Source organism: Canis aureus, chromosome 6 (assembly GCF_053574225.1).
Source record: "Canis aureus isolate CA01 chromosome 6, VMU_Caureus_v.1.0, whole genome shotgun sequence".
Taxonomy (NCBI): Eukaryota; Metazoa; Chordata; class Mammalia; order Carnivora; family Canidae; genus Canis; species Canis aureus.
This window is the reverse complement of record NC_135616.1, coordinates 13,008,193-13,019,969: the sequence shown is the minus strand read 5'-3', so window position 1 is coordinate 13,019,969 and position 11,777 is coordinate 13,008,193. Positions and strand designations below refer to the sequence as shown.

The 11,777-nt window shown below is 34.1% G+C and overlaps 1 long non-coding RNA gene across 2 annotated transcripts; it reads right to left on the bottom strand.

The window, feature by feature from the left end:
* Nucleotides 1-8,390: 8,390 nt before the first annotated feature.
* Nucleotides 8,391-9,219, bottom strand: LOC144315526 (uncharacterized). Of its 2 annotated transcripts, none has more exons than XR_013381244.1 (2): nt 9,086-9,219; nt 8,391-8,622 (listed from the first exon to the last, which is right to left on the bottom strand). It is a non-coding gene; the product is annotated as an uncharacterized LOC144315526 (long non-coding RNA). The 2 variants fall into 2 exon arrangements; XR_013381245.1 differs by having other exon boundaries at nt 9,091-9,219.
* Between the last annotated feature and the right edge of the window lie 2,558 nt (nt 9,220-11,777).

The window sequence follows — 11,777 nt, the reverse complement described above, 5'->3', positions numbered from 1 at the left end:
TGTCATTCTCATCACTGAAATTAGTGAAGAGGCAAGTGATGTTAGATGGTAGCTGACTCACTATTGCAATCAGGTTTTAGTGCAAGAAAAACATATCACTCCAATTTTATGTAGAAAAGGATTCAATAAAAGGAATTAGGTGTATAGAAGGATTTATAAGAGCAGATTATCACAGTTGTAAACCAAACAGAAACTGTGTGTGCCACTCTTGCCTCCACAATTACTGCTCTCTCAACTGCTTTCAAACTCCCAAAAACTGGTCACCGGACACTAAGGTACTTATTCCAGTCACCAGAACTCTTTTACCCTTCTTGTCACCATGACCTGTTTGCCTGTAACAATAGTTTTTATTTTCAGATTTCATTTGAATGTATTCAAGTAATGAAACCTAATTTATATCTAGAATCTTAGCTGCAAGGGGGTCTGGGCATTTGGTTTATAGGATTCTAGGCTTTTCTAAAAAGGAAAGGCAAAGAAGTAAGTTAAAAGAATAATCCACATTATCTTGAGGGACCTATCTGCACCCTTGAGGAAGTAGATGGAGAAGGAGAAGGAGAAGGAGAAGGAGAAGAAAGAAGAAGAAGAAGAAGAAGAAGAAGAAGAAGAAGAAGAAGAAGAAGAAGAAGAAGAAGAAGAATCCACATTATCTACCAAACTATTTTGCCCAGGCAACCTGAATCTACAAATAATTATTTAAATAATTATTTAGATTGACTACAACCAAATTCAGCAAAAAATACAATATGTTTTCCATATATAAGTCATTTGCAAACACAAAGATGCAATTTAACTCCTTGGTGCAAAATGTAAGCTCATGCTTCTTGTGTTACTATACTTTGCTTATCATGCATACCTCTCCTACCTCTCCCTGCAGGCCTCCTTCAAGGTAGGGTGGTGTAGACTGGGGGTCTCTAATCTCTTTTTGTAAAGGACTGGAAAGTGAGTACTTTAGGTCTTGTGGGCTACATATGGTTTCCTCTTCTTCCTTCTTTTTTGTTTTGTTTTTACAACTCTTTAAAAAAATGTAAAAACCATTCTTATCTTGGAGCTACACAAAAAGGGGCCATAGTCAGTAATTTGATCCCAGATAATACTTGCTCTACCTTGGATTCAGTTAGTTCATTTGTTTAAGTCTTTTCTCATCATCAAATCCTTATTGTGAGAAGGTAGTACTTTTACTAGATTAACCAAGAATTAGGCCTCTATGGTTTATAGTAAGCTGAATTGTATGCTCCATTGTCAATTTCCAACTTCATTTCTTGCTTACCTCATACAGAGTCATAAGAAAGTAAATATTTTATGGTCTTCATGTTCTTAGACTACTTGTTCCTCTACAGTGACCTAGAGACTTGTAAATATTCACCAGCTTAATACAGTCTATTTCAACAACCTAATCCTGGTACATCTGTCTCTTTAAATTCAAAAGGTTTATTTTCTGGTCAATATTATACAACATCCTACCTCTCAAATAACCAGTAATATAAATCATCAAGGACTGAGGTGAAATTATTACTGTAGAGAATGAAGTATCTAAACACTGTTACTGAATTTGACATACCCACTTTTAGTGGGTATGTCAAAAAAGGGAAAATATACTTTTATTGCCCCTTAAAATTTGCAGAAAAATATACTATAAGGCAAAAAAAAGTTCTTGGGTTGTGGTTTATCTCTTCTGTTGCAACACTATTACCGGTATTAAAATATAGAACACAATACAGGCATACCTTGGAGATACTGCTGGTTCTGTTTCAGACTGCCACAATAAAGCAAGTCAAATAAATTCTTTGGTTTCCCAGTGGATATAAAATTATGTTTACATGATATTATAGTATATTCAGTGTGCAATAGCATTATGTCCAAAAAAAAAAAAACCCATTGTAGACACCTTCATTAAAAAAATACTTTATTGCTAAAAAGCTCTAACTATAATCTGAACTTTTAGCAAGTTAATCTTTTGCTGGTGGGGGATCTTGTCTGCATCTTGATGGCTGCTGACTGATCAGGACGGGATTGCTGAAAGCTAGGGTGGCTTTGGCAATATAAAAAAATCAAACAATAGGGACACCTGGGTGGCTCAGTTGGTTAAGTGTCTACCTTTGGCTTAGGTTGTGATCCCAGGGTCCTGTGATTGAGCCCTGTAGAGGACTCCCTGCTCAGTAGGGAACCTGTTTCTCCCTCTCCTACTCCCCCTGCTTGTGTTCTCTCTTTCTCTGTCAAATAAATAAATAAAATCTTAAAAAAAATAAGACAACAATGAAATTTGCCACATTGACTCTTCCTTTCACAAACTATTTCCCTGTAGCATATGATGCTGTTTGATAGCATTTTGCCCACAGTAGAACTTCTTTCAAAATTGGAGTCCTCTTTTCAAACCCTACCAATGCTTTCCCAACTAAGTTTATATAGTATTCTAAATTCAATGACATTTCTACAATCTTCATCAGAAGTAGACTCCATCTCAAGAAATCACTTTCTTTGCTCACCCATTAGAAGCAGCCTCTCAAACATTTCAATTTTATCATGAGATTGCAGCAATTCAGTCATATCTTCAGGCTTCACTTCTAATCTAGTTCTCTTGCTATTTCCACCATATCTATAGTGACTTCCTCCACTGAAGTCTTGAACTTCTCAAAGTCATTCATGAAGGTTGGAATCAACTTCTTCCAAACTTCTATTAATGGCTAATAGTATTTTAACCTTTTCTCATGGTTCATGAATGTTCTTAATGGCATCTAGAATGGTGAATCCTTTCCAGAAGGTTTTCAATTGACTTTGCCCAGATCCATCAGAAGAATTGCTATCTATGGCAGTTACAGCCTTATGAAATGTTTCTTAAATCATAAGACCTGAAAGTTAGAATTACTTCTTGATTCATGGGCTGTAGAATGAATGTTTTGCTTGTAGGCATGAAAACAACAATCATTTCCTTGTACATCTCCATCAAAGCTCTTGAATGATCAGATATATTGTCACTGAGCAGTATTAGTTTGAAAGAAATCTTTTCTGAACACTAGGTCTCAACAGTGGCCTTAACATATTCAGTAACCATGCTATCATCTAGATTTTGTTATTCCATTTCTAGAGCATAGATAGAGTAGATTTAGCATCATTCTTAAGGGCTCTAGGATTTTTGGAATGGTAAATGAGCATTGATTTCAGCTTAAAGTCACTATTTGCTTTAGCCTCTAACAAGAGAGATAGCCTGTCGATTGAAGCTTTAAAGCCAGTCATTCTCCTCTCTGGTTGTGAAAGTCTTAGCTGGTACCTTCTTCCAATAGAAGGCTCTTTTGTCTACATTGCAAACCTATTGTTTAGTATAGCCACCCTCATTAATGATCTTAGCTAAATCTTCTGGATCACTTGTTGCAGCTTCTCCATCAGCATTTGCTGCTTCATATTGCACTTTGATGTTATGGAGATGGTTTCTTTCCTTAAACCTCATGAACCTCCCTCTGCCAGCCTCAGATTTTTCTCCTGCAGCTTCCTCACAACTCTCAGCCTTCACAGAATTGAAGAGAGTCAGGGCTTTGCTCTGTATTAGAGTTTGGCTTACGGGAATTTTGTGGCTGATTTGGCCTTCTATCCAGACTGCTCAAGCTTTCTTCATCTCAGCAATAAGGCTGTTTTGCTTTTTTATTATTGGTGTGTTCATTGAAATAGATTTTTTAATTTTCTTGGAAGAACTTTTCTTTTTTATTCACAACATGGCTGTCTGGCACAAAAGGCCTTGCTTTCAGCCTATCTCAGCCATTGACATGCCTTCCTCTCTCAGCTTAATCATTTCTAGTTTTTGATTTAAAGTGAGTGACATTTAGCTCTTTCTTTCACTTGAACTTGGAGACCATTTTAGGGTTATTACTTAACCTAGTTTCAGGATTGTTGTTTTTCAGGGCATAGGGAAGCCTGGTGAGAGAGAAAGAGGTAGGAATGGCTGGTTGGTGGAGCAGTTAGAACACACACTACATTGATCCATTCAGTTTGTGGTCTTAAATGGGCATGGTTTATAGTGCTCCAAGAGACCACTGATCACAGATCACCATAACAAATATAATAATAATGATAAAGTTAGAAATATTGTGAGAATTACCAAATGTGATACAGAGACACAAAGTGAGCAAATGCTGTTGGAAAAATAGTGCCAACAGACTTGCCAATGCAGAGTTAACCACAGACCTTTAATTTGTAAAAAACGCAGTATCTGTGAAGTGCTATAAAACAAAATGCAATAAAACAAGATATGCCAGTATGTAGTGATTAGGAGAAAGAGATGATGTCCATACAATTTAGACATAAATTAGTTATTAAGGCATCAGTGACTATAATTAGCATATGAATTTCTGAAAGTTATAGAATAATCAATAAAGCCTATTAAGCTCTCATTTCTTGGAATATTGCACAGTTGCATGTGTAAACTGATATTTTGAAAATTTTATAAAGCTGTTTAAAATCACAGCATGATGATGAATGATCTTTAGGTTTAAAGAAGCCTCAAGACCTGGACAGTATGTGGTATGTCATCTTACCGACTTACTTAGGAAGCTTTTCCTTCTTTGCTAATATGACCTGAGAAAGGAATGATTTTATTCTCAGGCAACTCACAAATTCTCCTCTCACATTAGATTATCAAAACCACAGAAACTCAGGGGGTTTTCAAATCTTGCCTGGTGTCATGATGCACCCACCCATGTGGGGGAGCTTCACTGACTTGAAACACTTCAGCTCATCTTTAGCCATATGGAAAGGCACAAATCTCTACAGTCTATCTTAGGTTTGGAATAATTTTTCCTCTTAAAAATAACATACTAAACCAATTAGCTTTCCTAAATTGAATTAACCTAATAGCATTCAAAAACTGACAAACATAATCTGCTTGTTTTAAGACAGAAGTGGATTAGTCAACAGAATCATATCTCTAGTCAAGTCCAAATCAAGTTATAAATTCTAACCAAATAGTGAGTGCTGAAGTAAGTCATATTATTAGTATGCATAGTCATACTTGTCTTCACTGTAAGCAAGGTAGGCCTTTTCAGTAGGGAGATATAAAAATTTATAGTTGAAGAGTCTTTGTCTTTTCATGTTGTGGTAAAGAGATAGTTTTCCTTTGATGTCCATGGCTCCCTCAAGCTTTGGTCCATTTTGTTATATATATAAAATTTATATTTATATATAAAAAATATATATTGTGTCATATTATATATTATTTATATATATTATATATTTTATAACAAAAATAAATATATGTATATATTTATTTTAAAGATTTTATTTATTTGATAGAGAGAAAGACAGAGAGAACACAAGCAGGGGGAGTGGGAGAAGGAGAAGCAGGCTGCACACTGAGCAGGGAACCCAATGCAGGGCTTGATCCCAGGACCCTGGAATCATGACCCAAGCCAAAGGCAGTTGCTTAACTGGCTGAGCCACCCAGGCGCCCCCGGTTTGTTATATTTTGAAGTCATGGGAAGGAATAGTTTTATTTCTCTATTCCATCTTTTAGGCATGTTATTGTTTAATGTTTTTTTCCCCTGCCTACTGTTTATTACAATATGTACCAAAGCAAAAGATATACGAGTCAAATGTGTCAAATGGTTTTTTAAAAAAAATCTTTTTATTGAAGTATGTGACAAATGCTTGCTATTACTTTCTTTCTAAAATTATTTTAAGAAGGAATAGTGATTGATAATACTGACATGAATGAAGATACAGGAATTATCTATACATTTCCTTTATTTGAACTCTACAGATACAAAAAATTAAAAGTCAAATACATTTTCATTTGCTAATATTATCATTATGAGACATTATCTTACAAAATCTGTTTATATTCCCTACAAACTTTTTGAGCACCGACCACTTGAAATATAATTTAGAAATATTACTAATTCAGTTGAAATATCACTATTGTTAAGCAAAGTGCTGGTTTCAGCCACCGAGTTTTGTGATCTCTGTTATACAGCAATAGGTAACCAAAACACAGATACAGACTATTTGTTTTTTGGTTTCATTTTTTAATCATAACATTCCATTGATTTTAAATAAATTTTGCATTTAAAATATTGTGAATTTATTGATATTCCTGCTGTCTTTGTTTTGTATATACCACTCTTTGCTTTGAAAATGTGTGTGTGCGCGTGTGTGAATGTTTCACTCTATTATTTAAGTAGGTCTTGAAGAACAATTAAATTGTTTTTTTAAGAGAGGGGGAAATGCTTCTGAATATTTTAAGTAAATACTTTGATTTGCAACAACTCTGGTGTAAAATTGGCAGTTTAATATAATTGTGAGCCTGCATGCACTGAAATATGTAAAGGCAATAAAGACAGTCTTTCAAAGACAAAAGGAGGAACAAAGGGAAGAAAACTAAAAATAGACTCCATAAGAAGAGCATTTAGCAAGTAAAGATTTGGTGAGAGGGATATTGCTCTAGGACTAATATTTTGGTGAGAAGGATATTGCTCTAGGATTAATATTTCTTTAGACAACTGATGCTTAATGTCACCTTTCAATCAGCAGATATTTTAGAGCAGTTAACAATCTAATTTGTGGGAGGAATAGGAAATTCTTGTGTGTTAGTAAGCCTGATTGATATGTGTAACACAATAGAATGGAGAAGCCCCTCTCTTTAAAGTCCATAGAACTAGAAAAAAAAATTAGTGTTAACTTCATAAATACTTGATGTTCATTTAGGGGCTTACCAGGCAAGATGCTCCAGCTATTGAACTGGATGTTATTAACTTGCTATACTAAGAGTGGTCCCTAGATAAATTGGAGATAAGTTGTATTTGTTTCATATTTAATTTATGTAATTTAGACAACATGAATTGGATTTAGTACTTACTAAATGTCAGTGTCCAAATATAGTTAGCAGCTAACATTTCTTGGTTCTTTGAGAAGATGGATATAGGTCTTGGAAAAACTAAACTGACAGAGTAATGTTCAGTATTCTCAATGCACAGTCATTCATCAAAAAGAAAAAGCCACAGTTTTTCTATTTGCTAAGCATTAGGGTAGGTGTAGGGGCATAGAGCAACCAAATCTGTCTGCAGTGTATAGCAAAGGTGGCATCAGAGAAGCTGAAAATTAAGCTGCATCCTTTACAGTAAGTATATTACCAGGATGACAAATGAATATGTGGATAAAATAAGAAGTGAAGGATGCATTTCACATAGAGGGAATTATCTAGGAGTGGGCCAAAACGCCTCTCTTATGTTGCCAAATATTCTATCTGAATCTTTAGTATAGTTTTTATCATATGATGACATAAAATCAGTTTCTTGTTATCTGCTTCCTTCACTAAATTGTAAGTCTGGAGGATACAGACAATATGGAATTTATGTTAGGTTCCTTTTTCCTAGTGCAGTCTCTGGCATAAATAGGCCCTCGATAATTACAATAAATAAATGAAGCAATTATTAAGCGCAAAAAAATCCTGTCTCATAGCACTTAACTATAGCAGTCTGGTTTAGATATTTACATGCATTTTAGAGTTCCTCATTAAATTGTAAGATATTTTAGGGAAGGCACTTTGCCTTATTTTTCTTCTTTAAATGGTGCTTGACACATAGTTAGAACTCTATAAATGGTGATTGAATGGTTAGCAAACTATAGTTTACTTTTTTTAAAAATCAACCAATTTACTTTTTTTAAAAACCAACTAATTTAAGCCTTATAAGCTTATATGAAATGCTGAAATATTACAATAAATGATCTTGAAGCCAACATGATTCTACATTAGAAGTATGAGGTTGCTGTGTTTCTGTCTTCCTGGTTGCCTAGAAACAACGATGTGAAGTTATATGAGACTACAAGAGCTTGTACCAATAAGATTATCTATGCAAAGTTCAGCCTGACTCTCTGGATTTGCAAGGCATCAGTTCTGAAGAGCTTCAGACAACACTGTGCTCCTCATAGTTTCAAGTTTGAAAAGTTTAGCTTTCTTTTTTTTTTTTTTTTTTTTTTTATGATAGTCACAGAGAGAGAGAGAGAGAGAGAGAGGCAGAGACACAGGCAGAGGGAGAAGCAGGCTCCATGCACCGGGAGCCCGACGTGGGATTCGATCCCGGGTCTCCAGGATCGCGCCCTGGGCCAAAGGCAGGCGCCAAACCGCTGCGCCACCCAGGGATCCCAAGTTTAGCTTTCTTTCATTATGGTACCAACATATACATTTTGTTGAAAGAAATAATTCTTCATGTAAAGTAACCACCCTAGGCCAAAAATATGACTATATTTATTGATATATAATTGTTTAAAGCCTGCAAATATCTATGACATAGAGGGGAAAAAAGAAAAGGACAAAGTTCATATTTAACAAACTGGTATTGTCAAAATGTAGGATTAAAGTATGTAATAAGTAACCAATGGGTGAGTAGAGGTAGTCTGGCAATGGTAGGTAGTGGGCTATTGAATTTTTACTTGGAAGTACCTTTTTTCCCTGTTCTAGCCATCTGTGAGTATGTTGAGATGCATCACAAGAGTGAGGGGCTGGGAGTCAGGAGTCCTAGGCTGTATTTCTGGCCTTAGGTATTTACACATAGAAGTCAAGATAATTCTGTTTCCATGGAAAGAAAGGCAATTCTACTGATTTGATCTTGCTTTTTGTAACTGCTGCAGGAGGAGAGAGGGCTAGAAGGAAGAGAGAAGAAGGTTAAAATTAGTTTCTGAAATAAGAGCAGGAAAACTGGAGGATCTGTTCTGGGGAAATCGATGAACATTTAGCAACTGTTTTGGACACAGCTGGGAGCAGCTTCCCAGCAAGAGTCTGTTTTCTTTAAGAGCAATTTCTCATGTGTCAACTCATTTTAACATTCACCACGGTGCCTGAGGAGTCAGACTACATGGTATATTACTAGTGAGCGACTTGAGGCTCTGAGAGATTAAATGACAATATAAACCCCACCCACCCCACTCCCAAATAGCTGGCTTATAAACCAGGGTTCGACATCAATCCTAGTACTATTTTCATTGTAACATGCTGCTGCATTTGTTAATGCTGGAGATCTTAATTACAATTTCAAAGACAAGTCTAAGTCTGATTACAGTCATTTGGAATTTATCATGAACCATATGTTTACTTTTTCGTACATACTCTACCATTCATATCATAAGAACCTGGATGACACTGTTTCATAGTACTTAGCATTTGGTAGGTGTTGAGTAGAAATTTATTATTTGCTTTATATAAGCACCAATGCTATATACAACCATGAGTTTTAAAGATAGTTCACAATTGTTACAGAACCATACATTTATGACATCATTGGGAAGCAAGAATTAATTGTTCATACTTTTTAAATGAAAGGCTCCTTAAAAGTATTGCTAAGAAAGTATCAAATATTTGATGTATTAGGTCAACTTCTTCTTTTTATTTTCCCCTTTCTATACTCCAGTGTTTAATGTCCTTGTTTAAAGTCTGCAAGGATCTATAATATATCAAAAGTAAAGAATTTACTTAGTTATTTCACAAGTTTATGTCAAGATGGTCTACCTTTAGCTTGCCTTGGATGTGTTTTATAAAGACTAGATTAAATAAAGTTTGGAATACTATTTTTGAGCTAATATAAATAAAACATGTTTTATAATATACAACATGAGTGTACCTCATGTTCCAATTTTATATTATCAACCGCACACCAGAGGAAGGGACTTTAGATCAGGATGTTCAGAGAAGTGAAGATGTCCTAAGTTATATAACTAGTTACTTCTGGGATTTCTGAATCTTTTTGACTCCACAGACTGGAATGTGTGTGTTTGTGTGTGTCTGTGTATATAATTTTAGAGAAATATAGAGGATAGTACATTTGTATATTAACCATTGAGATTTAATGAGTATTAATACTCGATCTTTTTTTCTTCCTTGGAGCTTTCAGTTCATTTTAAAAGTTTTTTTTTTTAAATAAGGCACTTTTGTCAGTACTATAATATTGCTAATTAATATATAATCGTTTTTTTTTGTTTATCAATTTTAGATATTACATATGATATCTTGCTGTGATGGAATAAGATTTACCTTAGTTACATTAGTCCCTTTTCTCTAAGTATCATTATGTCATCTCTTTTATTTTCCCCAATATTACTTTAACTCATTTTGAATAATTTATTAAGCATCTAATAGATATTATTTCTAAGCCCCCATTGATTTCTTTAATTATGGTCATAACTCTTGACTCTACAATATAAGATGATGGCTTAGTATCTTCACCCTTCCTTCCATTCACATCCCCTTTGCTAACCACTTGCCAACTTCTGTCGTTTTTAGTTTCACCTTATCAAAATTTATATTTTTATTTCTTGCAGCCATAATTAAGCCTTTCAGGCTTTGTATATAGGTTGATTCTGAAAGTTGAAATGATAAAAAATGTTTAAATTATCATGATGATCTGTTATTACTACAAAGGTATTTAATGTGCCATTATAATTTCCATCTACATTTCTATTATAGATGCCACTCACTATTTCTCTTCCTTTGGATATCCAAAAGGAAGTATCTTTAGCATCACGTTCAAAAAGATGAACCTCTTCATACTCATCCAATTGCTTAAAATGATGATTTTTTTTTGTTGTTGCTTCATATTTTAGCCATGTATTTCTTAACTTTTTTTGTTTCCTTATAATTTCTCACTATTGTTTTTTCCCCCATTGCTGATAGGAGAAACTTAAACAGTATTTTCCCAATTCATATGTATTTTATGCATTGCCTATAGCCCGTTTCAGTCCGCTTGATTCTTATTGACTTGGTGTCCTACACTGATGTTTTATTTCATATGAGGGCTAATATATTATGAATTTCTTTCATAGCCTTTTTTTTCCACCTGAAATTTAAGTAACCTTTTTTCTTCTTGCATTTTTTTTGGCCTTTTTTCCCCATTCTTAGTATTTCCAGTCTCTCTCACACAGTAACTATTTTATGGTTCTCTCTTTGTTTTCCAGAGATTTTTCCTTGGAGTTTTGCATCATCCTGTTTCATTATAAATTGGTTGTTTTCTTGTTCTGCTATGCAGCTGTATGTAGTCCTGGGATTTCTATTCACTCTACTCCTGTGTGTTGATCTACTATACTATTTCCTGAATCTCATCATTCTTGTTTTCTCTCTTACTTGTTAGAATGCACCCTCAAGTAACTTCCCAGGAAAGTGAATGAGGGTGGTAAATTTTCTAAATCCCTGATCACTGAAAATATATGTAATCTGTCTTTCTCCTAGTAGAATGATTATTGTCCTAGGTCTATTTTTCTAGATTGAAAGTCATTTCCCTCAGAACATTTTGGTCTTCATTGTGTATTGCTAATGGAAAGTATAACACCAAGTTGATTCTGGATCTTTTAAGAACATAAAAAAACTTCATTTCTCTATGGAAATCACAAGGGCACTTGATATAAAAATATTTTACAATGATGAGTCTAAATACATTTGATCTGATGAATACTTGTTCAGTGTCTAAATCTGGAGACTTACTGCTTCATTTAATTTTGGAAGATTTTCTGTATTCCCTTTCTTAATTTCCTTCCTATTTTCTTTTTAGAATTTTATTAAGTTGATATTGGAAATCTTGTTTTATATAGATATTATATATTTGTTAGTTTTTGCTTTTCTCATATATCTGTTTTAATTTTTTTGTAATATACTCTGGAAGATTTTATTGATTTTTTTAATATTCCAATTCTGGAAATTTTTATTTTATTTTTTTATTTTCTATTATTTTGGAAATTTTATTTTTGGGGGGCAATCACAAGTTTTGTCTTATTTTATGTTCCTTATTCATGACATCCTTTTCTTATTTTAG